The 24,956-nt window shown below is 36.9% G+C and overlaps 1 long non-coding RNA gene across 2 annotated transcripts; it reads left to right on the forward strand.

Moving 5' to 3' along the window:
* The first annotated feature begins 8,098 nt into the window (after nucleotides 1–8,098).
* Nucleotides 8,099–15,076, forward strand: LOC139701512 (uncharacterized). Of its 2 annotated transcripts, none has more exons than XR_011704042.1 (3): nucleotides 8,099–8,186; nucleotides 11,437–11,572; nucleotides 14,870–15,076. It is a non-coding gene; the product is annotated as an uncharacterized lncRNA (long non-coding RNA). The 2 variants fall into 2 exon arrangements; XR_011704043.1 differs by lacking the exon at nucleotides 14,870–15,076 and adding an exon at nucleotides 13,018–13,175.
* Nucleotides 15,077–24,956: the final 9,880 nt, after the last annotated feature.

Raw genomic sequence — 24,956 nt, forward strand, 5'->3', positions numbered from 1 at the left:
TGACGTCTTCTTCTTGCTGGGCCAGCCACTCTGCTCTGAGGTATCAGAGAAGCTATAAAGACCACAGTCAGAGAAGGCACCAAGCCTTCCTATAAGGAAGCCAATCATGGCTATTTTTTGCACGCTCTATATTTCTAAGGAGCATGAGGCCTTGTGTTATAGAGCCAAGAAAAGGAAAAGTAAGGATGATTAAAAATACAGAAGCAATTTTTGAGTCTCAAATAGAATTCAAAGCCAGAAAAAAATCAGGCATCTTTAGAAATGTCTAATTAAAAATAAATGGATTCCCATTCTATATATTCTTTCCTTCCTTCCTTGAGGGCAAAATGGACTATTATTTTTCTTCCAGAACAGAGAGAGCCTCTGAATTTTGTAGCCATCTCTACACATTTAAAAGGATGAACCCAATAATTTTCTGTGATGTTTAATTCTGGATAAGTGTATGGTTGTTTTGGCCAGTCTAGTTAATAATACAGGATAATAATAATTTAAAAATTTAGTGTGTACAGACTATTCTAGCATTTAATTCTCATTGCCACCCTTCAGGACAATAGAGAACATATTGTTACTCTAATTAACAGTAAGGAAACTGAGTCTCACAATAGGTGCTTTGGAAGTGAATTTTGATGTTGTTGACTGAATTAAATTAACTGCATTGTATATTTTTCCAAACTATTAAAAAATGAAGTGGTATGTCCAGGAAGATGATTATAAAAATCTTTTTCTTACAAGGTCTGAATCACAAATGGCACATCTATATTATTATCTCCTTACTATAATAAACAGTTTTCATATTGAATATTATAGCATGCATAATTTTAATTTGTGATAAATTTAACCTGAGAAGAGAAGTTAAACACTAAGTTTGGGAATCATTTGGGAGTTCAGGAGAAGAATAGTTTGATGAGGGGAAAAAAATACAATATATGGCCACTTCAAAAAGCACATATTCAAAGTATTTTTATGCCATTAAAATGCTCAAAAATACAATGCTGGTGGGAAAAAAGACATATAATATGACCCCAATTTTAATTTTAAAAATAGTACATAGCTCTGTAAAGTTGTGTGTGTGTGTGTGTGTGTGTGTGTATGATTATATAATTGGAAGGAAATACTGGAATCCACACTATCTTAATAATGTAGATATTTTTTCTATGATGAGACATGTCTGATTGATGGGCAATTTGGGAGCTCCTCTATCATGGTAGCTAAGTTTTGGAGTTGACTTTCTTTGCCAGTTTCACCTCTAGTCATGTACCCTTAGGTGTCCTTTGTTGTTGTTGGTTCATACATAAAATGGGAACAATGTTACTATCTACCATCTGGGTTACTGTCAAAATTAAAGGGGACAATGAAAATATACAACATCATGCCATTGAAGTGCCCATGCCTCAAGGTCATTGCATGCAGTAATTCCTCAAATGTGGCAGCTGTTAATTATTACCTTCTTTTATACTTTTTGGAATTATTCATTTTTCTAAAGAAATGTGCTTGCTTTTAAGTAGGGCAAGGAAATAAAAACACAATTTGGGCATGGTGGTACACACTTATAATCCCTGTAACATAGGAGGTTGAGGCAGGAAGATTGTAGGTTCAAAGCCAGCCTCAGCAATTTAGGGAGGTCCAGTCTCAAAATAAAAAATAAGATAAAAGGGAGACAGGGTGGCTGGAGATGTGACTTAGTGGGTAAATACCCCTGAGCTCAATCTCTGGTACAAAAAAACCCCCCAAATAACAACAAAACAAAAACCCACAAAAGCATTATAAAAAGTATTGGAATTAATTTAACTTGACTTTAAACCAGTGCTTTGTTAAGAGGATGGGCCATAAGTAAACTTTTATTAATTAATTAATTAATTTATTTATTTATTTAGTTGTAGATGGACACAGCATCCTTATTTATTTTTATGTGGTGCTGAGGATCAAACTCAGTGCCTCACACGTGCAAGGCAGGCACTCAACCACTGAGCTGTAGCCCCAGCCCATAAGTAAACTTTTGATAGTTCACATTTTAATCTATTTCAATTCTAACAATAATGGGGTAAGATAAGCTATTCCCACCCCTACACCCTTGTTTTTATAAGAGGTCTAGCTACTTGGCTGAGTTCTCATTGTAAGTAAAAGTCAAGAAATGAAAGTCTAACTGTGTCTTGCTGTTCCCAAACCCATATGTGTTCCTCTAGTCCCAGCTATTTTAACTAGCCTTCTGCAAAAGGGTATTTCCTATCCCTAGTGTCCTTACTGTCCCAGGTAATTGAGGGAGAAAACAAAACAAAACTCTGAAACCATTTGCAAAAGAGATATAATGGGAATTTTGAAAAAGGGTCAGAGTGTCCTGGGGTAGTCAGAAGAAGGAGGAGCTGGAAATGGCGTTAGGCCCTGAGGGATCAATATTAATAATATAGGTTAAAGGGATATGCCCATAAAGGCATTTGACTAAAAAGGCAATAAAGTGGGAGCATTTCCTGCCCTTCAAGTCTCTAAGGATTTTTTTTTTAATGAGTGGAAAAAAATTTTTAATGTTCTAGTTTTGCCACCACACTTTCTTTCTTGTGTTGCCACACTTCCAGTGACTTTTATTATGGTATTAAAATATATCCCAGGCATTATCGCCACTTCTACCCAGTGACAGAATTTTAAGCGGGGTGAGTGGTGGAGTAAATATGAAAACAGAGTACCAAGGACCATCTGAGAATGCAGTTTCAGGACCTCCCACCCCCACAAATATGCACAGCTTCTCACAGTGCATAAAGGCTTGTGCAAAAATCCCAACAGGATTCTCTTCCCAAAGTAAATAATTTCCAGTCCTGTCACTGCATAAATGTCCCCACTGGCGGGCATGGCTCAGAGTTACTGTCATCACATTCATAGCTTTTTGCAGCTGAGAGACTGTTTTAATTATAGAATGGAGTGCAATTGAGGAAAACCAAAAGAAATATAGAAGCCATTGGATAATAGGAAAAGATTTTAATAGGCATCTACTGAGTTTGAGGTCTTGATTCTTTGCTAACTAATCTTAAAAGTCACAAGCTTTCTGAAGACATGTTTGAAGGTAAAGTAGTTTGCTGCAATTTCTAGAGGACCTCTAAGTTTCCTCTGAAATTAAGATCTTATAGTAGTAACTACATAAGCTATTTGAAAAATACCACTTATGTGCTAGATTTTCATTTATATATTCATTCAACAGATCATATTGGGTACCTACTCTTCCCCAGCCATTGGGGATATAATAGTGATACAAAAAAAGAGGTCACCAGGTGCAGTGGTGCACATCTGTAATCCCAGGGAGGCTGAGGCAGGAGGTTCGAGTTCAAAGCCATTCCCAGCAACTTAGAAAGGCCCTAAGCAACTCAGTGAGACCCTGTCTCTAAATAAAATATAAAAAAAGGGCTGGGGATGTGGCTCAGTGGTTAAGCATCCTTGAGTTCAATCCCTGATACAAAAAAAAAAAAAAAATCACTTTCTGCTTTTGGGTGGTTCATAGTCTGATAAGGAAACAGTCATTCAAATAAAACCAAACCTGTCATAGTTGCCATAATGAAAGATTACTATATGGGGGTTGAACATGGAAGGGGTTTGGCCTGTATAGCAAAATCAAGATGGTTGTCATGAGGAAGTGCAGACTGAGTAGATGTTAAGTTGATAACCTTATGAGGGAAGGAGGCAACAACGAGAGTCAAGTTTCCAGGAAGGTCAATTTGGTTACTGCAGAAGAAGCCGGGATGAGGGCTGAGCAGAAGAGGCTGCACACAAAGGAAGGAGCCCTGTCATACAGATCTTTAATCAGAATTCATGATCACATATTTTCACCCAGCTCTATGACTTAGACAACACCTTCATTTTGTGGAATACGGAAATCAAGCTCAGTGAACTAAGGAAATGGCCCAGAATCACAGAGCTTGTAGGTGCCAGGGCTAAGGCTAGAATAAGACTTATCTGCTTCAGGACTTGGACATTCAGTGATTTATAATCCTACATTGATGTACATTCCAGTAGATGTTCTCTCTAAACGACGCATGAAGGGTGCTTTTATTCTGTGGTTCCAGGTTCTAAGTCTCTGCTCCACTACAAACTGCGCACCAGTGGAGGAAGATGCCCTGCTGTGGTTGGCCTCCTTTACCCATGAAATAATATCTCCTTTTCAATTTTCTAAACAGATATCAGTATTGAGCGCTCCCTTGGATGACTCTGATGGCATCTGACCCCAAAATAACATAAGTAGTTCCAGTGTTTCATTCATATAAGATTTTTTTCCCTTGTTTATTGAGTAGGAATCACAACATTAGTTGTTTCTTATGTACTGGGCATTCTGCTAAAGCATAATACGCATATGATCTTCTGGTGACCTCCAAGAACAACCTAATGAGATGGACTATGAGACTACGAGCCACCCCAAAGCGTAGAGTGATGTTATTCCCTTTTTATAAATAAGGAAATTGAGAACCACCATGTTTAAATGACTTGTCTTTGGTCATGCAGAGATGAGGTTTGAATCCAAGAAACAAGTTAGACTCCAAAGGCAGATTTTTAAAGTCCATGTTTCAAAAATTCAACTCTAAAACGAGAAATGGTGTTTGGAGAAAATCAGTGAGATAAGAAAATCCCTAAAAAGGTTACATGCCATTATGGGCTATGACTCAACAACAATTATATTGTTAAATAAGAAAGAACTTGTCATAAAAAGATTCTCTGCAGCTTTGACACCAATTATAGATGCTTTAGGAAATTGGTGTGATTTCCTAAATTAAGATGTCTAGTTTAATATGCAGGATACTTCTTTAAACAGAAAGGGCTCAATCCCAAAGATTCATATATTTTGAGAATCTATAGTGTGTGTGTGTGTGTGTGTGTGTGTGTGTGTGTGAGAGAGAGAGAGAGAGAGAGAGAGAGAGAGAGAGAGAGAGAGAACATGTACACATACATGAGTGGCAGGGTGGTTTGCTGAAAGGAAGAAAGAGTGAAAGAATTTCTCAAACTTGATAAACTTAAAAATTAAAAGTTTGTTTTCAAAGTTTGTATGTCAAGACAGACTTAAAGGGCTATGGGAGTAGACTGCTTTTCTAACATGAATCCTCTGGAGAACAAGGTCTTGCCTCTGCAAAGTCTTCCTTTCTACAGCAGAAAGGTTTCCTTCGCAGTGCATTTACGTCGAAACTCTACAATCTCTCACATGAGCCTATCCTTATCAGCCGTGTCAAGTCTCACTTGTTGAAATGAGTGGGATTTGAAAACTTCTGAGTGTGCTGTTACATTTTCCATTTATGTTTAGGGAGTATGGCTACAAGAAAATGAGTCCAAGTGAGTGGGTGAATTGAAGGAGAAGTGCTCCAAATGAGTGAAACCAAATCGATTGCTTCAGGTGGGGAGAACAGTGGTCTCTATGGAGCTGGGGCAAGGACTTTGGAAAGAAAATATATCTTATATTTTTAAATTTTATTTCCTTAAGTAAAATGTAATATATTAAACTTTGAATTTAAATGAAACAATCCAGTGTTTCTTTACCTTCAAACCATATACAACATAAAGTGATGTATTATTTCTTTTTTTTATATACCTTTATTTTTAAAATTTATTTATATGTGGTGCTGAGGATCAAACCTAGTGCCTTGAATGTGTTAGGCGAGTGCTCAACTGCTGAGCACAACCCCAGCTCCACATATTATTTCTTATTGAACTAACAATGAAGATAGGGCTTGGATCTTTTGTAGAACTCCAAGAAATTGTCATGTAAATATTTGATACTTCCATTAAGATTTCTCAATTTCCAGAAAGCAAATTGGACATTTGTGCTTAAACTTGAGAAAATGTAACTATAAACCTGACCCTAATTATATTCTAATCTTAATCTCTATGTAATAGAGAGTGCTAAGAAGTAACTAGATGTTTTTAGTGGGGGCAGTAATTATTTACTGATGGCAAAAAATTCACATGACTGTTAATTTCTATTTTTATAATTCTTAGTATTTTTTTGATAACTATGAGTGACCATTCTTCAGGTTTACCAAGAAGTTTGCTGTGTTTCAAGCTATTTAATTTGGTGAAGATGCTGCTGAAGTAAGTAACAGTGAATTTCTTTCTTGTTGACAGACCAAATGTTTTCTCCTAGTATCCAGTAGAGGGAGGTGTTGGCATTTGATTTAGCATTATAACAACCTGGAAGTTCCCTTCTTAATTAATTCAATGTTTGAAATCAAACCACCGTTTAAATGTAATGATATTAATATGCAAGAATAGATGTGTAACCGTGGAGATTTTCCATACCCATTAAGCCTTCTACACAACTACAGATTTCTGGTTTTTCTGTAGGACCCTTTTAGAGAGTTATGTTATATAAACGTTGGCTGCTATAAATTAGAGCTGCTCAGAATTGAGTTCATGCACCTAGGCAATGATTCAACATTTCTAAGTCTGATTGCAAATCAAGAAAGCAAGCAGATTCTTCCTTCAGTTCTTAAGAAAAAAAAAGAAAAGAAAGAAAAAAAAATATGTGACCTAGAGAAATAAGTCAAGTTTTAAAAAGAAAAATTATATAGGCTAGGTTTATGATACATTTAAGCATTTTTAATCCTGGTGGAAGAATTCTCTGTAGTTAAGGTTCTGCGTATAATTAATGCTGTTCTTGTGATTAAATTGATTTTTTTTATAAATGGTCTTTCTACCCCAAATTAATATCTATATCCATGGGTTTTGACAGATTTGTTTCACAGTCTAATATTTAAAAGATACTTTTGTTTTTTGCACTTAGCTTGTAGTTAAAATAGATTACTGAGTAACAAGTTCCAAGGACCTGATTCAAGTATTTTCTTTATCTAACAGACACTCATATGTTCTGTGCACACCAAATGCAATTGTAGCAACCTGCAGATGACTGAGAAAGAGCTGGGGAAGGGATTACTCATAGTACCACTTCTCTGAACTGCCTCTAAGAATCCACTTTTCATACTTTCTAGGTAAGAGGAAGGTTGGAGAGAGTTAGAAATAATCATTCTGATTCATCTGCATTTTCCCCTCAAGTAAACATAAACTAAACTATTAAACTTTTAAACCAAGTACATTAAAGACCTGACATCTTACTAAATTTTAAAATAGAAAATTACTCAAGAGGAGAATGAAGAAAACAGTTTTCTGCTTGATCTGGATTAACAAATGATCCTGAAGCACACTGTGCAACTGCTGCCAATAGATTTATGATCTCTTCATTTGGTTACACTAGAAGCATAATAGAGGGTTAATGTGTCCCTGTGTATATAAAGAAGTGCCACTTTCTGGGGACAGTATGGTGCACTGCAGTTTGCAAACTAAATGCTAAATCCAAGTTACTTCCCATGTTCACAGAACACGTGGAGCTTCTTGGAATGTTTATCTGAACGTGGACAATGTTCTGTGGTATTTTCTCAAATCCCTTATGCTCTTTAATGTGTCTATGTTTTGGGTTGACTTCTGGGCTTTCCAATCAAGATTAATTTGGGTGCTTTTGTTGGGAGGAGATTTCAAAGGAAAAAACGAACCACTCATGCAGGTAGAGTTAGAAAACAAGGAACAAAAGTTGCTATATGTACTTCTTGAATGGTTTAGGTTGCTGGGAAACCCCCCCCCCAAAAAAAAAAATCACTATTGCATATATAATTTTAGATGAATTTTGTTCCATGTGAAGCATTAATTTTAATAGAGACTTTCTATATAAGCTCTCATTTGAATAATAATGTAAAATTAAATTTAAATTGTAAATAACGTCCAGATACTAGTTGTTTCCTGGCTCAAATTCTTTAGCACATATGGTGCTAGCATAAGCTTGCGCCTGTCTGCCTACTCTGGGTAATTTTGCATGCAAATAGTTTTAGTGCCTATGTTGAGGTGCTAAAACGTGTTTAGTACACTTGAAAATATTTGCATTGCAAAAGGAGAGTGAATCTCCTGAGGAAAATCAAATTGATATTTTGTATTAAGAGACCACTTTGGGCACTGTGTGGCATTCTTCTACGCAGAATTCTGTTTATAGTGCAACTAGCATTTTTAATTGACCTTTAGAAAAGAAGGTCTGGCTACAGCTTTGCCAGGTTTATAAGCCGTTGGACCATCTTCTGGCAGCATTCACCACATTAATCAGTAGGAGAGAGAAAGAAAAGGAAAAGAATTTACTCGCTTTGGCTGGACTGTAGCTCTTGAAGCCTCAATTTGGTGGATTGGTAAGATAAATATGCTAATTATAATGAAAAGTTTCAGCTGGAATGTGCTAACTAATTAGCTAACTAACTAACCAACTAACTCAGGAAAGGCTTTAGTACAGTGGAGCAGCAGTGGATGCTGGGTGTGAGGCCCCACACACACTTCCATTTGCCTCACTCCCATCTGCTGCATTTACGGGAACCAGTTCGTTAAGAGTCTGAATTGAATCCAAATAAAATGCATTTCTGATGCAAGCCGATGACTGGTGCCATTCTATGCTGCATTATGTCAAATTAGAGTTTGTTTGGAAAGGAGGTTACAGGGATCCTACATAAATGTCGTTTGCACGGAACATTGGGGGAGTGCGAGTTCTGCACAAATTCAACATGCAATTTCTATAAACAAATCCGCCCCCCCCCCCCAGTTCACCAAGATTGATTCAAAAAATTAAAACTCCTATTAAAGTAATAAATAAAATTCAAGACAAGCTAGTAAGAGGTTTATGGAACTTCTCTTGTAACCATCTTTTCAATGTTTTTAGAGAATTACATTTTATTACATTTTCTAGTTCAGGTGTAGCATGTCCTTATAAAATGAAAGTAACTTCGGTGTCCACAAGAGAAACAGAGGATGCTAGGGCCACAACAGGAATTCAAATTGTTGGGACTTCTCTGTCTGCACCTCCCTCTGCTGTGGGAGATGAGATGATGCCAGATGGAATTCTAATAACTCCCATTGTTGCCGAGTGGCTCCATTGCTTCCAGCCCAGGCACCATGCAAGAGTTGCCTACTATAGATGCTTATGTTGGCTAAAGCTCTAGAGTATGATTCAGATTTTCTTCCTGTATTTTACCCTTTCACACTTAATATTTTATTCTATCATCTCGGCCGCTTCCCACAGTGTACAAGGCACAGTATTTTGTGCCAATGAATAGCCAGAGACAGGTAGCAAGGGAGAGTCAAAAGGAACTCATTATGAATGCATATCAGTGAGGAGGGGCTGACTTTCTATGCTAGTAAACTCCTGTTTGCAATCCATTTCCTTTGAAACATTTTTTAGAAATAGCCTCTGTTGTCTGTGGGATCCTGGCACATCGATCAATCCATTAAGTAAGTAAATAAGGCAATAACTAAACAATAAATCATTTTGAATTTCACGCATGCATAAACCTTTTGATACATAAATGAGAAGAATGTTTAGATTTGGAGACCACAGACTCCATTCCATCGTTTTGCATACAAGATGTAGAGTTGTTCTAGACTGTGGTGCATTGCTACTCTGCTCCCCAAATCATGGGGCTCCTTCACCCTTTTGGTGGTATGTGTGTGATGCACAGCATGAGAGTTGTTTACGTGTGTGTGTGCATGCATGTGTGGTGTGTTGGGGGGGCATGCTGTTAGGGAGAAGCCTACCACACATTTCTGCCCTCACAGACGGTGGGCAAACAGCTGTCTCCACAGCTGAGGCCACTGGAACTGCCTGCGCTGCTCCAGTAACTCGAGAGCACACGGCTGGTCCCTGGATGGCACAGAGCTCTGTGTCGGCAGCAAAGCGCCTGAGTTTTCCCCAGGCTGAACAGGCGGGGACTTTGCCACCAGACACAATAAGCATGTGAAATGGGGTCTCATGAATAATGCATCCTTGGTGTCCTGTGAAACAAAGAAATGATATGTTTGCTGGTAGATAACTGTGTTGTGGCATTTGTAAATCTTTCTGAATTTGGAGTTGATCATGTTTCTTGAGTTGGTGGAGAAGTGTATGTGTGTGTGTGTGTTTTCTTTTCTAAAACAAAAAGTTGGAAGTTCAACACAATAATTTTACATAAAAGACTCTTACAAGTCTTCCATGAAATATTGAATGGGTTATTCTAATTTGGCTCATGATTTAGGAAACTAAAAAAAAAAAAAAAAAAAAACAACTAATTCAGTGAAAAGTGATGTTAAAATGGTTTTACTGCTTTAAACTACAGCAAGATACGAAGTTCTTGAGATTATTTTTGTTTTCCCCTTGGTAGGCAACCAGCCCACTTTTGCTAATGTAAATTTCACCACTGTAGACTAGAAACCATTAGTGCCCCCAGCATAACGCAACAGCATTGGGAGAACGGATTCTTCACTTTCACTAAAATATTAGTAAAAAATGATACTTTAGTGAATTGAGCCCTAAATTGTTTTAGTGACAGTTAAATACCCACTAATTTAACACCAGTTAAATTGGCAATAAGATGACCCCCAACCGAGTTAAGCCACCATCCTATTCCTGCACAATAGCTTCAGACCTAATGCCAGGGATCTATAAAGCCACTGGGTAGAGTTTATGTATTCGCCTAATGAATATTTCGGGAGTGTCATATAAAGCAGCTAGCTACCCAAAGTTATCATAATTGTTATTTATAATTAGTATCTGTGCATTCATTGCATTTATTTTTTAATATCCTCAAGAAAAAGAGAGAGGATAATTTAATAGTTCTTCATTATCTTTTAAATGACAACCTGGCAAAACAAATCACGATGATGTTCTCTGTCATCTCTCCAATAATTATCTCAAATCTGTCTTCTATTATTCACTCATGCTTTCTCAATACACTGTTTTTTTTCTCCCCAGTATCTCCTTGCAGTCTCCCTAGTTTTCAGGTTGCCCATGAGTTATTGTGTATCCATAAACCTCACACAATCTGATACGTTTGGCAGGGAAAGTCAGAAAGAAGGCACATTGATTTTGCTGAAAGAAAAAAAAAAAAACAAGCAAAAACAAATATGGATCTGCCAATTATATGTTGGAGTGAAAATACAATTCCTTCTTGCTTTCAGGTGAGGATTTTGGCTGTTGGGATGTGAATCAGTAGGTGGTAGAACTTCTAGTGAAAAAAGGAATAGGGAACACTGTGTAATGTGTTTTTCTTTTGTCTTTTGTTGTTATTTATTTCCTTGAGCTCTAATGATGTACCTGATAGTAGACTCGCTGCATTTATACAGATTATGATTGCTTTTCATTACCTGGGCTGTGCAGGATTAATATTGTAAATAAAATTAGGATGGTACATAAATTACTTCTTATCTTTTGAAAAGATAATAGATTTCCAGTGGAGATAATAACTAAGTAAGTGGTAACAATATCCTGGGACCAGGGAGATAATCATTAGGAATAGAGGTGATAGCCTTAAGAGGAACAAAACAGAAACAGCCTTTAAGGAAAGGCTACTGGAAATTTCCTTGCTTTTCACTCACTGTTCCCATCAACTCCATCCATCATTATGTACTGTATTTTAGTGTGAGACTGCAGAAGTTGCTAACATCTCCTCTCCTGAGCGTCGATGAATTTTTGGCTCATCTGGTTATGGAAAGATCCTGAGTTGCTATGATTTTATTGAGTATCATCACCTGGACTTCCAACATATTGCTTCCGGTATGTAAAAGAATCCTTTCTAGGAACAATGGGCAAATTCATGCTTCCACATATGCATAACACTCTATTTAAATATCTGAGAATGATAAGAAAATTTAAACACAAGGTATTTAAGGTTATGTGCTATGGTAACATAAATAATAATCAATAAAAGGAAATGGCAGGCATTGGATCAACAACTTATAAAACTGATAGTATACTTCAAGTTGAAACTCAGTCTATTTGGACCAGAGAAACTTGGACTTGAGTTCTGTCTCTGATATGCTCCTTCTACCAATGGGCATTAAACCTCTCTGGCTAAAATTCTTTGTCTTTAAAATGGGAACAAAAATACATAACTCAGAATATTTCTTAAAAATAAGAACTAGGGATCTGATGTATGCAGAGCCAGCATGGTGAGCTGTAACCCTCTGAACACATTAGAATCACCTGCAGAACTTGGAAAGGCTACCGATGCCTGTTCCCAGCTCCAGCCAACCAAACCCAAGTCTCTGGGGAAAAGGCCTTGGCATTACAGTTTTTAAAAGCTTTCAGATGATTCCAATGTGTGACCAAGGACTTGAACAACTGATGGAAAAATCTGAAACTCAATGAACACCCAGTAAATATTCTCCAATTCTTGTCCATGTAATATAAATATTAGTTTAGTCATGAGATGAATTTTGTTATTGTAGTGAGTCCTCCAGGCTAATTAATCCATCTTCATGCCTCAGAGGTAATGGTAAGGAAGCTGAGATTAGGAAGATCAGTGAAGTGACCATGATCCCACACTTAATGGTGGGAATAAGACTAAGGCTATTTGATGAGTTTGGAGTTGTTCTCCTTAGTGTAGCTCTTAAAAGGGGAAGTGGGTTCTAAGGTGAGGCTATGCTTTCTTTTCCCTTTTCTGCTTTCTTTTCCAGTAGTATTTTGTGACAAGGATATGACTAATGTCAGAAGGAAAGGATTAAGTCCTCAAGTACTGCCCTCTTTAGCCATGCCTAGTAGCATTCACTTGTAAAAACTTCTGAGCAGAAACAATGCCTCGCATACATGCTTCCACACCGAGCATGCATGCATATGCAGCCTGGCTTATGCTAGGTAGTGTCAGGATGCTTCAGATCATTGGCATTTCCTCTGTGATTGATATGGGAAATCTGAGCAATTTACCACAACACAGTTATGAGCCATCATACAGGTGCATTTAATTTTTAATTACTCTTTAAAATGTTTTTTAATAATTAGTAGCAATACCACTAATTGGCATGTAAGCCATTCCTGCACCAGCAGGCAAACGTAGGTTTACTTCTGCACACCCACACCCAATCAACTGAAAATTGCTTGAATGCTTATCTTATAATTACTGTGCTTAATGCTGTTTGCATTGTTTGGAAGCTTTTGTGATTAATTGAATTTTTTTCTTTCTTTTTTTTTTTTTTAACCTCTGAAACCTGTACATGGAATAGCAAAGATTAGTCCTTTGCTCAGTAACATCTTATTTACATTGAGTTGTTTAGACATATATATAAGGGGAAAAATAATGGTCTTTGTTTTCATCTGCCAAATGTATTTTATCTGTTTAAACTATAGTTACACAGACACCATGTAAAATTCAAAACTACTGTAACTAATGTATCTTTCTGGTCTTCTCCTCAATGCTGTATAGTATGGTACAATAAAATTTTTGGATTGTCTCAGCCTCTAGGTATCTTTTTTTTATACCTGGTATTGAGTGATTTCTCAAATATCTCTGAGTAAAGGGCAATTATTTGAGAAATGTCTTTGTTAAAACAGAGGACAACATATTTAAAATTGTAAGGCTATTCCTTGAAAGTCAATTCTTAATTCACATTTGTGCCAGAAATTGCGCTTGATCTGAAGGTGATAGCCACAGATAAACACAGGAAAAAAATCATAAAATAGACGGAGGTTTTGGTATGCTAAGGTAATTGCAGAACTAGCGGGTAGATCTTCCAATGTTTTCATAGTCGTGAATGGCAAATCAAACTTTATGAGAAGAGAAATTTGACTTTATAGTTACAGGTTGTTATGTATTGGTTATGAAGTGCAGCTTGATGAGATATGGACATAAATACTCCTTCTTCTATTTTTCACTCACTCATTGGAATATGATGTGCCAAGCACTGTGCTGGGCAAGGAGAAAACTAAAATGAGGCATCTGCTGTGGATAAGTTTGGTCTTGGGAGTCAGGAAAAAAAAGTAGTTTGAAAGATCTTTACCTAAAAACTAACTGGGAGACTTTATGAAAATTATTTACTACCTTAGACCCCTATTTTTGTCACCTGAGAAAGGAGAATAGCAATACCTACCTTGAGACTTTCTTGTGAAGATTAAATGGAATATTATACAGGTACATTTAGTGAAGTATTTTGTGGTTTCTTAGTATGCCAGAGCATACTAAGAAATTATAGCATGTATGCTATCATTTTAATTTTTTGTTTTTACAGTGCTGGGGATGGATAAAACACTAATTTTAATTAAACCAAAGAACTCACAGTTCAGTGAGAGAAAGAACTATACCTCTCACTTACAGGATTATTTGATGGCAGGGAATACAAACTCACAGGATTGACAAGAATGCTAGAGAATTATGCTTGAAAATGGGCTTACATCTAAGGATTTGAGTACCAGGAACTTCTTCACAGTCTTGGAGTGCATGCCTATGAACAAATGCATTCCCACTTTTCCCATTGTTCTTACATCTTTGTTTTCAATTCTAAGTCCTAGAGAGGGGATTTGAAGGAGAGAAGGGGTGGGGAGGGAGGGAATGGAACTCTAGGTATCATTAGGAAAAAAGGGCAATAGATGATTCATGCTCAAAGTCAACATAAAGCAGGTAACAGAATATGATTACAGTGTGGTAGGTATGGTTGGCTCCGTGGACTTGAGATCTGAACAATCACAAAGAACCCTGTGCCTAGCAGACCTCACACTTGGTTTCATGCTCTGTGATGTCATTTTGAAATGCTTAATAATTTGGGAACAAGTGACTCTACATCTTCATTTTAGATTGGGTTGCACAAACTTTGTAGCTGGTCCTGGTCATGATTCTGTAGAAGCATGGAGGTAGGAGAATATTCAAGATTCACAAACAGGGAAAGGTTCAAAGAATGAGAGCTAAGAATCAGCCAAAGATGGCTGAGTGGAGAAAGGTATGAGGGCATCAAGTAATGAAAACTTAGAAGCAAAAGCCATCAACAGGTCTTATGATCAAAGATGACAAATGTAATTTTGACATAATTTTAACTGAAAGCCTTCCTCTTTAAGAGTCATAAAACAAAGAAATTATGATTACAGATTGGAAAAACAATCTGGAAGTCTGACTGCAAGATTGCAAAGCAGCACGGGAGGCCTGCAAGAGCCATGGAAAGAATCCTACCAGAGCCAAATGAACTAGCATGCTCCCAGGCCACAGGGAGCTGTGGCTTTACTGTGTCTTCCCTCCAACCAGCTGCCTCCTGCATCACTGAAGGCATGATCTGTCCCCAGTGTAGAATCCATTCTTCTTGGCATGAAGCTCATATGTTTATGGGAGGGCTTTTGAATGGGATGGGGTGGGAAGAAAAAGCAGAGCAGTTTAGTTGCTTCCATGTATTATTATTGATGCAAGTCTGCTTTATTAGTTGTTTATTCTTATATTAAAAATTTCAACAGAATTTCAGGTCTTGAACTCAATTCTTTTCCAAAACATGAATTCCCTTAACATGCCCAACTAGGGCTTCTTTAGCATTTGCTGCAGTTCCTTCAATTCATCCCAGTTTCAGATGGACTTAATTGTCAAAAAGTTGGAATAAGATTGTCCTCTCTGTAATGTTTACCAAAAATGTTTTGGAGTCACCCAGAGTAAGTCTGACTTCTCTTCCTCATGCAAACTCAAAATATAGTCTCCAATTACAGGAAAATTTTCTTTGCCCTGGGGCCCATTATAATGCAGGGGGCCGGGGATAAATTTCATTTAAAGACAGCTCTTTCAACCACCTCGTGAACTATATACCCCAAGTGGTATCTGAGAGAATCCTATTGGTTGAATTGGATTATGTGATGTTTCCAGAAGAGCACAGACCTGAAAGTTTCTCCTGCAGATTCATTTTGCCTCCTGAACTTTGTACTCTCCATGGGAAACAACTTTCTCCATTCCCTCTGTCATTTGTAACGCACTAGGCTCGTATCCAGCTGAAGCCGTTGCATGAGAGACAGAGCCAGTCACAAACACACTTGTGCCAGGAAGGACAGCCCAGACGTTTGCCATCTGTGTCTCAGCTTTCTCTAGCTCTGTTCTTAGGTTGCTTGTCTGGGGACACACCCATGAACACTATTTCCCATCCCCCGGCAATGGGAACAATTGGCATGTCACACAGCACTAGATTTTTGACTGAGATCTTCCTTTACAATATTTCCCCCATATTTTAGTGAAACATTTTTCAGTGATGTGCAGGAGTATCATGTATTCATATGGTGTGTTAGAGTCCATATACTTTTTAATCTACTATAGGATCATTTTCTGTACAAAACTGTAAGGAGGGAAATCAAGAGAATGCTTACAGGTCTGTTCGTGAGCATAAACATTTATTGCCTAAAGGGGAAAGAGAAGTGTCCATACTTGCATATTTTCTAGAGAATTGTACTGACCAGCAGTCTCTTCCACAATCAAAAAACCGAGTCCTCCTCTTTAGTTGCAGATGTCTCTTCTTTATGTTGAAACTGAAACCCTCACATTACACTCCCCTACCCGCTGAGTATCAGTTTTAGGAATACAATAAAAATAGCCCAAATTTCTTTCCGTGACCTTCTCTTTCTTACACCTCATACCCTAATTTCCTTTGTACATTTTTTTTTTTCTACTTGATTATTGGATCCCTTGCTAAGGTAGAACCATACAATCTAATCACTAAGAGTTTGACTGGAATTGAGATAGCATCAGCAACAGATACAGAAAAAGAATGCAAGGTAGAGCAACTTACAAAACAAGCATCTGGACTATTTATAGAGCACCTACCATGAGCCATGCCTTCTGATGGGAATGATACATACATTTTATTTAATCCTACATTTCAGTAAGGCAGGAAATATTATTCACATTTTGAAGATAAGGAAAGTGAGGCTCAAAGCATTTAAGTAGCTCTCCCCAAATCAACCTGCTCTTAAATGGGGATGCTAAACCATTTTACCTAACCTCCACCATTTCAATGAAGTGAATGTTTCAATTAAAGTGAATACAAAGTCCTTGTCTTGATCCACCTAGCCTTGGCTGCATGTGTGACTTATACTATCCCAAAAGGTGGTATGCATTGTATGTCCCACTATGTCTAGTAATCTGGAATTCCTTTTGCTACATTTTGGGCTTCTGAGATATTATAATGGTGATCAAAATTTTCATAACAAATGTTTTGCTTCAAGCCATTCCAAACTGGATAGCAAGGCCATTATAGTTGAAAGCAACACAGAATCATAATTTTTGTTAATTCTGCCTAATGCTATTGTCATTGTCATTATTTTTTCTTGTAGCAAAGATTTAAAAGACATTAAAATAGAGCCACGTGTAGTGGCACATGCCTATGATCTCAGTGGCTCAGGAGGCTGAAGCATGAAGATCACAAGTTCAAAGCCAGCTTCAGCAGCTTAGTGAGGCAATAACAATTCAGCAAGACCCTGTCTTTAGATGAAAATGGGCTAGGGATGTGACTCAGTGGTTAAGCATCCAGGGTTCAATCCCTGGTATCAAAAACAAAAAAAAACAAAAAAAAATTTAAAAACTTGACATTAAAATATATAAATATATTTTTAGAAATTTACATTCATACCTCTTTGCTTATCTTGTGGAAGATAATATCAAGCTGTAAATATTCAGAATTCAGATTTAGCTCCTTTTACTGCTTCAAAATTCATCCATAATATCAAATCTTTCTTTTTCTTTTACAATATCTTTATTATTTTGTATATTTATTTTTATGTGGTGCTGAGGATCAAACCCAGCACCTCGCCCACATGCTAGGCGAGAGCTCTACCACTGAGCCCTGTCAAATGGAGATGCATGCTTGCCTGCCTTACTTAGTAAAGTGTCAGTCCTTTACTATTGGCAATACAGGGAGAATGGAAATATAGGTAGGATGACCAGGTGAACAGACAATTCAGGTGCAGCAGGACTGTCCCCTTTATTGATGAAATCACTTTTTCCTTGGCCAAATTTGAAGAAGCTAGACATAGTTTTTTTTTTTTTTTTTTTTTTTTTTTAGTTTAACTAGCAGGTGACAGTGGTGGTCTAAGAGACAGTCCTTTAACAGAATTCAAGGGGAGGTATGAGTTCCGTCCCTAGGGGAGATTCTCTTTCTCTTACCATATTTGGGGTGGATTTGGTACCCTTAGAGAATCTAGTAAATTGTTTTGCTATTGTTACAACTTTTTAAGTATGTAAGTATTGGACGGTGAGTTTTCTTAGAAATGAACCAAAGCAGAAATTATAAGCAAGAAAAGAAAGTGCTAACATGTATTCTTTTTTTTTTTTTTTTTTAAATCTGGATTTTCTTTACCTCTCTCTGTCATTGGGGAATTCAAATAAAATCATAAAGCATTAAATTAGCTGGTGGCACAGAGAGGAATGTTACAGCCTGGGAAGTCACAAATTCTAATATTTGGTTAGGAATTTTTTTTTTTTGGCTTTACCTATAAAATGTGCTGTTTTGTGTTTATTGCTGGAGTTGGGTCATAGTGTACCTGCTCGGCTCTGGATTCTTAGAGTCAGCATCAGCTGAGCCTTATTCTCACAGAAGGAGCTTAGTGGGCTCTTTTGCATTTTCTACGTGAGACATGGTATAAAAATGCTCTCATGAGGTTTGGTGAAGAAGATGTGAGTTTCTAAGCACTTGGAAAGCAGTGTGACTCAATAACTGTTCAGGACCTGTTAGGCATCACTTTCCTGTAAGCAGAGAAAATGTTAAATATTTCCAATATGTATCAATAAAAATCAGTGTTGCTGGTGTCTAGAGAAACTTGGTAGTTAATGGGCATTTTCTTTTCCATAGGGAGGGACCCCAATCGAGAAACACTTTGTTCTAAATGGTGTCAAAGACAGTGGTCAGGGGAAAGGGGTGAATTCACCTAAACAGAAAACACAATTTCAGCTCCCAAGAAAACTCCATGTTTGCTGGTTTTAAAAAGCATGGATTTAATTTTATGAAATGGATTAAAATACTCCAGAGAGCCAAAAAGGCTGATTGTCCAGAGAGAGGAAACCATCTATCCCTATATCCCTGAAGACAAAATTGTGGTCAGTGGCATATCGGGTTTGAACTGCAGAACTCTAAGTGACACTTCTCCTCAGTGGATGAGTTGAAGCTCGGGATTTCACATGCCCCTCAGCTGTACACAGTGGCCCCAACAATTTATGCTGCAACTCCTTGTCTGGACATAGGACACAGTGGCATTGCATGGAGGAGGTAAATTCTCTCAGATAGGATGTATCTCGATTTCTCTGTCCCCGTGTTCAGTTTCCCACAGTACTTTTTCCTTTGTAGTATCATTAGATACCTTGAGTGAACTTTTGAATTATTTTAAAGGGTTTATTATTCTAATAGACACCCTGATTTATAAATAACCTTCCAACTTTCCCTAATTTTGGAGCTAAAAAGATTGAAGACCATGTCAGACTAAATGAAGATTACAAAGCCAGTCTACGTCGGTACTGAACTGGAAAACCAGGACTTCCAATTCCAGGTTTAACTAGTAAGAAGAAAGATCCAGTAATAGCATTTTGATTTCATTAAACCATTAAAATCATGGCAAACTTTTTGAATAGTTGGTATGGATCAAGTACTGTTTTAAGTGCTTGAATTCATATACTCCTTCCCACTAGACTCTGCAGGAGGTATTATTAATGTTCCCATGTAACAGATGGATAAACTGAAGCATGGTTGAGTAAAGGAACCTGCCCAAGGTCACACAGCTGTTGAGTGGCAGAGCTAGGATTTGTTTTCATGTAACCCAACTACTGAATCCACGCTTTTAAATTAAACATATCTGCCCACATATAATTTAATTCATTCTTATTAATCTTCTTGATTTAAAAAAATGTATCATTCCTTAAGTCATTGAGTAGAAATCAAGAAATGCATCAAAAGCACACGTGTGCATTTTGTACCTTTCATATAAAGTTATTCTGCATCCCAGAAAACTTTTTAAAAATGGATTTGTTTCTAAATGTATATTAAGATCTACATACAGGGCATTTATCTGGGTTAGCCATGAGTGATATTCAGATTGTTAACATATTCTGGCCAATTAAGTTAACAAAACTGTCATGCATAAAGTATCCACTTCTAAAAAAATTAAAAATTAAAATAAATTTGACACCAAAACTGTACTCATTATAATTTGATTTTATTTAAATTCTGATTTTTTGAGGGCATGGCAAATTTTGTAGTGGTCTCCAATCTTTCCTATTAACATAATTTTACATTCTAAAAAAAGATAGATATAGAAGGGATTGGCAATTAAACTGTCCTTAAATGATGTTTCAGAAAGTTTCCTAAAAGTTGTTTCATATAAATATATCCTTGAGATCCACTGTTTATACTTGCCATCACTTCCTTACATTAAAATGTGATAGGTTAAAAACAAATTTGAGTTATTGGTGATCTGATGAACCCCCTAAAATGAGAATTTACTTTACCTACACCTTTAATCTAGGTTTATGCCACAATGGGACTCATAACAGGGGTAGGATAGGCAATACTCAGTAATAAAAATATCAAACTCAGAGAATAATAGTATTTTTACAAGAGGAATGGAAATTCTGAATAATAACCAATGATCTCTTATCCACAAATTAGGAAGACCATCTTTATGCTCCTCCTATGAGTACACAACATTTTAAATATGGAAATGTTGCTCTCCTTCCCCGATAACATCCAGTGGTTACTATTTCTTTATTTTTGTTATTATACTTTTACTTACAAGTTCACAAACTAAATTGTCTCATTCAATTCACTCAAATCAAATTTGTCTGTGTGAAGAACCCATTCAAAGTGTTATATCTCAAACTAATGTGCATATTCTAATTCTGCAATGGAGTTTGTTTAGGGGGTATTTTTAAAAATGACATACTAAATATAGTAAAAAAATAATTATTTTATTTTCAGGTGCAATAATGATAAAAGCTGCATTACTGTAGATATCAAACTTTGACTGTTTTTTTTTTAATTTGGAATTTACCCTTTAGCAAAATTTTTTAAAGAACAATAAGGAATAAACACACACACACACACACACACAAGGCACAACCTCCATGAGGATCCAGCCATCTATCCCCTGAAGAGATGTAATCTATGCATAACAATGCCTAAATCAGCACGACATTTACAACACATATTAAGTGGTTTGTTATTTATTTCAAGACTTTAATTGGCACAATCTATTAACAGCATTGTTGCTGTTGTTCTACTTAAGGATTTTTTTTCTCTTAAAAAGAGAGAGGAGGAGGAAAGGGGGAGAGGAGAGAAAGAGTCAACCAGAATTACGCTATAACCCCGTTTTGTGATTCTGTTAGCCTGAATGAACTGTTTAAAGTTAAAAGGGGGGAAAAACACAAAGAAACTAGCTTCAGAAACCATATTTTAGATTCAATTCAATTTTATTAAACCCAGACCGGTATTTTTTTTTTTCCTGCCATGCTAATATAACCTATTATGAGAATTTTTTTCCCAGGGACAAAAACAACACCAACTTTCTCTCCCTAAGAGCTTCTTATTGTTCATTTTCGTTGCTATTTAGAGAAAAAGCTCATTAAAATATTATGAAGCACATAGCGTAATTATATGCCAGCCTTCGCCAATGAGGAACATCTGTAGCACAGTGTATGTATATTTATATTACAGCAAACTTGAGCAGACTCTCTCTTTCACCCCCTTCTTCACTTTGCCTCTGTTCTGCAATTCTTTGTCCTGACTACAGAGCCGGCAACCCTGTGAAGCGCACAAGCTACAGTGCGCGCATTGTCAGCCTCTCGGGGCTCCAGCGCCAAATGTTATTATTCTATCATTAGCCTGTAGCTCACGCCAGGGTAAACTGTGCTCTGCTAAATGCCTCCAAACCTTTTTTTTTTTTTTTTTTTTGCTCTTTTTATTCCCCTAGTTATTTTTAAAATGTATCTTTTCCCTCCTTCTCTCTCTGGCACAGAAGGATCTGCAAAGTGCATCCAACACACACCCAGTTCCCAAATCCGTGCTTCTCCTTTCTTTACATTATTCCACTTGCTTTTAAACCAAAGAACCTTGGGCATAATAAAAACATTGAGAGCTTGCCTATACCACAAATATTTGTGGAAAGCACATGGTGCCATTTTGCCAGACTACTCTTATTTGTTAAACTGAGTTAAGTGTAACGCGATTCCAAAAACTGTCTTTAGAATGAAAGAAAAGGCTTGTAAAGCCAGGAAGATAATTACCGCAATCTGGGTTACAGAAAATGCAAAACAAAGGAACACAATTCCATTTTGTGTATGTGTTGTGTGTACGTATTTTTGTTTTGTTTTTTTTTTTTCCCTTTGTTGATGTACCCAAACATGTAAATATTTCATAGTGTATGTTGAAGAGAAAAAAAATCCACCGAAACCTTCAGAGACCCAACAAAACACACACTCTGTAGTGGACAGTGGTATGTTTGTGGTGAGGATATCTTTCCAGAAGGGAGGACTTTTTGTCTGATTTTTTCTCCCTGCATCTAGCAAACACCCACCCAAGAGCTGCGGTTATCACTGCTTGCCAAGACTCTGACACCCACCTACCCTTCATTTGAAGCTGTCAATCCATTTTTTTGCACATGTAAATAAAAGTTGGTTTGAACGAATCTAGGATCTAAAACCTTTCATATGAATCCATAAAACTACTAAAGAATTCTTCAGTCCGTCTCCCCATGTTATTTTTATGACGATTATTATGCTATCAGCCTTCCTATTGTTGGGAATTGTGTCCTTTGGGATGGTTTTGTAGACTGGACCATTCTGTTTTCCTTTCTTTGTCTGCCAATTGTTTCTAGATCGAAACCGCTTTTCGAGACAATTATTTCCATACGTGTATGTGTATGTAAATATTAATAATCACTTCATGTGCGTATATTTATGTCTACAAAAATAAACCATCCCCACACATAGTTCTCATTTTAAAAGTGTTGCTTCTTACTTCATAAAAAGGTTTGTGTTCCCCAAAGAAGTTTGTTAATGTACTTTATTAAAAAGAAAGAAAGAGCAAACCTTCCACATTTTCTTTTTTATGTTTAGAAGTGAACCTTGTCAGCGTGAGCTAAGCTTTTTGGTATGTTTCAGCTGAGTCCAGATTAAGGACTGTAGGTTTTGAAACGAACATCACCCAGTTTTCTCAAAAAACATCACCTCAGTTTCCTCTTTAAATTTCATCTGGACTGTCTCTGACAGCCCCAGCTGACCCCAAAATTTCCTTTTCTTATTACTAACATGCTTTTCTCTACAGGCACAATAGGATGATATGTTTCAGAGAAAAAGGCAAATATGTATCAGGGGTTTCTTCCTTCCAGATGTAGACATTTTGTCACCCAAATAGCAACAAGAGGACACAGAAAATGAACCTGGGCTTGGGAGAGACAAAATATAGCACGTCACTAAGGTGCATGTAAGGATAAACCCATGAAGCCCTCAAAGCAGAAATTGGCAACAGAACTGCCCCATTGAGCCAAGAAGCCAGCCAGGGCCTGGAAGCTTGTTATTATGGCTTGCTCTTTGAGTAAGACCCGCAGGGAGGGTGTGAAGGCTGCTTAGTGTGAAGCCTGTTATGAATAGGGGAAGTATGAAAGAGATGGGTCTTGAAGGATTCTGAGTCTGATCAGGCTGTGAATATCCCCAACCTATTTAAAATCTAAAACCAAATTAAAAAATTTTATTTTTAAATCTCAAAATAAGATCATGGATCCCATCCTGAATTCTACTATATTAAAGACAGGTAGTTCTATACATGGAACATTTTAAACTAACTGGGTGAGAAGCAGTGTTTTGGATGAAGGTAGTAGCAAATGCTTACTTTAGAGTTAGAGCCAGACCAGTCATGGGAGGAGGAAAGATGAGCCATTTGGACAGTTCTGGTTAAGAAAGCATAAAATGCTAATTATCACTGTCTGAATTATATGAGGTTTTGTTGGTCTTTTTCACTTTCTTTCATTTTTGCTCCTAAATATGGTTGAAGTATTTTTTCCTTCATAATGTTAAACTGAATCATGTGAAATTTACAGCTTGACAATTTTTTACTTACCTAATGTATGTAATTTTATGTGGTTTAGCCTAACAATTCTTTCCCTTATAAAAATTCTGAATCTAATTTCTTGTGATTGTCCCACTGAGAAACCAATATTATTTTTGAGCTGTTTTGTTTTTTCTCCTCTGCTTTCAAATTTAGACATTCTTCATATTTAATGCCTGTTGAAATTTTGGAGAGGTAGATATTGGGTTGAATGAAAATGGACCAGGCAAAACCTGTGTTTAATGTGGGGTCTAAGTGAGATAATTTTTCCTCTAAATCCTTCTTGAGGTCCTCTGTTTAGATCTCAGTTTTTTAATTCTTTTGCCCAATGAAGATATTAGGACCAGAATGTCACATTTGATGACCTCAGTGCCTTTATTTTGCTTCCAGTCTTAAAAAAGGGCAACTCAATTTAAAAAATAATCCATGTAAAAAATTTGGGGTCAGAGAAGATAAAGGTGTTCAAAAGCTGTAGGATAGACTTACAGTGATCCTTCACAAACTTGGTTCTCCCTAGGGTGAGAGAGGGAGTTTCCACAAAGTATTGTCCACATGCTTCCCAATGCGTAGGATCTCTAGCAGGGTTGTGGGTTCTGGAAGGACTCCGTGGATGCATGCCAAAGCACAGTGCCGCAGAAGCATTTCCAGGACTTCTTCCTTGCCATAGAAGCTGAACTGAATGAAAGGGTAGAGCCCATCTGAAGGAGGGTCTGAAACACCAATGCTCAGAAGTTTCACATTTCCAGTATTGTTTCCAGCTTCTAGAGAAGACATGGAGGGAGAAATTAAAGGCCAGATGTATTTTAACCCTTCTGTTCCAGTTGGACAATAGGGCAAATGCAGCCCAACACACTTCATCAGTTCAGAAATAAGACCCAAAGGGTGATTTAAAAAACTTAATGCAACTTGATACAAGTAATATGTGAATAAAACTCCCAACTCTATTTTACTTTCCTGGCATATAATAGCTTTAATTTATATTCGTTTTTAAAAGTCACTTTGGCACATTTCCTGAATATGTGTTTATTTAAAAAGTTTCCATGGCATCATTGGGAAGTAAAAAGAATTAATCTTCATATGACTAAAAATAATAATAATGTCTTTTTATACTATTCTTTATAATTAGT

Source organism: Marmota flaviventris, chromosome 13, assembly GCF_047511675.1.
Source record: "Marmota flaviventris isolate mMarFla1 chromosome 13, mMarFla1.hap1, whole genome shotgun sequence".
NCBI lineage: Eukaryota > Metazoa > Chordata > Mammalia > Rodentia > Sciuridae > Marmota > Marmota flaviventris.